Raw genomic sequence first — 3,146 nt, forward strand, 5'->3', positions numbered from 1 at the left:
AGGGAGAGCATAGCAGAGAGTGAAAAGGGGAGCACAGACAGCATGGCAGAGTGTGAAAAGGGGGAGCACAGACAGCATGGCAGACTGTGAAAGGGGGAAAAGCAGCATGGCAGAGTGTGAAGGGGGGGCCAAAGCAGCATGGCACAGGTGAAGGGGGGCCAAATCAGCATGGCACAAGGTGATGAAGGGAAGCCAGGAGAAGGGGGGAGCAAAAGCAGCATGGCACAGGGTGATGAAGGAGGGCCAGGAGAAGGGGTGTGGCAAAAGCAGCCTGGAGGGCACAGTGTGATCATAAAAGAGACACAGCATGGTGATGAAGGGGCACAGTAATGTCTGTGTGATTGGCACAGCGAGCTTGTGGCAATGTAGTGTGTGTGTGGTAGGTGGTGGCTAAATAATGGGTGCTATTTTGTTTGTAGGATGAAAGTGGGGGGCAATTTAATTTTATAGTGGGGACTATTAATTTAAGATGGGGTGGTTTGGGGCTATTAATTGGATGTGGGGCTGAGTTTGAGGAGCACGAGGTCTATTTATTAAATGTGAATATGAATTATTTAATAACAGTGACGGTTGCGGGAAATAGGTTTATTTATTATACGTAAATGCGATTAAAATTTATTGCAGGGGCTGTCTGGAGTGAGGGAAATTGGTTTATTAAATGGGAATACTATTACTTTAATGTTGGGGCTGGAGGAAGGCCTAAATATTATTGTGGGTTCTATTGATTTAACGCCGCGGCTGGTTGGAATTTTCTAAATGTACCCAATATTTTTTACAAATAGTGCCCCCAACAATCCAGGATTGTGACAAGCCTCAACTAAAGAAACCAGCAGCCACAGATGGTAAAAGTGACAAGAACAGATAGGACAGTCTGTCAAGTGTTCTGAGTCTAGTGCAGGCTTGGCTAACCTGTGGCACTCCAGGTGTTGTGAAACTACAAGTCCCAGCATACCCTTCCAGCAATAAGCTGCTATATATTGTGAAAGCATGCTGGGGCTTGTAGTTTCACAACACCTGGAGTGCCACAGGTTAGCCAACCCTGGTCTAGTGGGACAATCCCTATTTTGGTGACAGTTCTGCCCAATCTAAGGGGCAGGTCAAGACTGTGTACTCTTTATATACACACTGCATTCTTTATATACTACACTATGGGGGTGGGGGGCTAGCTGTACTTCATGGGGCTGACCACACCCCCCACTAGGGTCCGGTTTTCACCTCTATGATGGCTGGCCACACCCCCTCTGGTGGGCCCCTAGCATTGCAATCCCCCGGTGGGCCTTTCATGCCCCAGTCCGACACTGTATGTATGTACGTGTGTGTGTGTGTGTATATATATATATATACACACATACCCGTTGCGGCAATTTTTAGGAGGTCTACCTTCTTTAATCTCGTTCTTTGACATATGATCTGCTCATTGTAGTCATTGCTCGTTGTAATACCATAGATTGTAAGCAGGCAGGGCTTCCTTACCTCTCTGTATGTATTACTCAGTATTGTTTTATTATGATGGTTGTCTCCAGTTATAAGGCGCTACGGCATTTGCTGGCGCTATATAAATAAATGATGATAATCTCAAATGCAGCTGACTAACTTAAGACACACTTTTATATTTAATTAATAAAATAGCAATAATAAATTATTACAAGCCATTTTTATTAAAACTAGCGCTGTTCCTAATTTGACAATCAACTCCATGTTCAAGAAAAAAATATGAAAAATCCCACTCGGAGGCAGTGGATATCCTGTTTTGTTCCAGCAGGTAAAGAAAAGATGCCATGTTTTTTCCTGCTCGAGAAGTAAAACGTTGGTGATGTGTGCCGTTTTTTCGGAGAAGCCATGTTAAATAGAAAATAAGGTGAGTAGCTTTATTATCAACTCCATGCCAAAATGTAAATTAAGTAATTAATAGTTTTAAACATAGAGGGCCCGATTCAATAAGGAAAGTAAAAAAAAACAAAAAAAAACCAGTAACTGTGCACCTTGGCAAAACCATGTTGCATTGGAGGGGGAGATTTTTTAAAATGTGGAGAGAGATTTATAGTTGGGGGTAGAGCATGTTCTAGATTAACGTTAAATTTTAGTGGAAAAATAAAGCTATCATGTATTTGTGTGCTAGATGAAGAAACAGCCAATATTTAACCTACATGCAAAGAAAGACTAGTTTGCAACCCTTGAATTGTAACATGGTTTGTTTAGGAGAAAATGTACTGCTTTTTTTTACTTTCCTTAATGAATCAGGCCAGAAAGTCATTGATTCATGAAAACTAGATGAATACTTGCTAAATATAAAATAATATTTTTTTAACACCTAAAATCTTTAAACATGGCCATGTAGTTAACCTCTCTTTATTGACTCCATGCCATATTCTGGATATGGAGTTGATCAATTTCCACTAAGTTGATGTTAATGTGATAACTGAGAAAAGTAGTAAATAAGTTATAGTTATACAGTTTGAACCACTGGGGAAATTTTCTAAGTTTAATTTTTAATTTAATTTGTTAATTTTTACAAGATTATGTAAGTTATATTTGGAACTAAACATGGTACTACCTGTCAGAAAATCACATAAAAGCATTGTTTTGTTGAGATGCTATATGAAATGGGATCGGGAGGGAGAGGGAGAGGGGAGAGGGAGAGGAGAGGGAGAGGGAGAGGGAGAGGGAGAGGGAGAGGAGAGGGAGAGGAGAGGGAGAGGAGAGGGGAGAGAGAGGGAGAGGAGAGGGAGAGGAGAGGGAGGAGAGAGGGAGAGAGAGGGAGAGAGAGGGAGAGAGAGGGAGAGAGAGGGAGAGAGGGGGGAGAGAAGAGGAGAGAGGAGAGAGAGAGAGGGGGGAGAGAGGGGGAGAGAGAGAGAGAGAGAGAGAGAGAGAGAGGGGGAGAGGAGGGGGGAGAGAGAGAGAGAGAGAGAGAGAGAGAGAGGAGAGAGAGAGAGAGAGAGAGAGAGAGAGAGAGAGAGAGAGAGAGAGAGAGAGAGAGAGAGAGAGAGAGAGAGATTCACCTTAATCAGCCTGCACCTTGTTTCTCACAATGTCTGGACTATAAAAACCATGTACTTTTCTAGCTCTTTAGTGTTCCGCAGATCCCCAGGATGCAAAGGTGGGGGGATATGCAGTGTCCTGTTACTTGGGGGTAACTTTACCCAGTA

This window comes from Mixophyes fleayi, chromosome 1 (genome assembly GCF_038048845.1).
Source record: "Mixophyes fleayi isolate aMixFle1 chromosome 1, aMixFle1.hap1, whole genome shotgun sequence".
NCBI classification, from domain to species: domain Eukaryota; kingdom Metazoa; phylum Chordata; class Amphibia; order Anura; family Limnodynastidae; genus Mixophyes; species Mixophyes fleayi.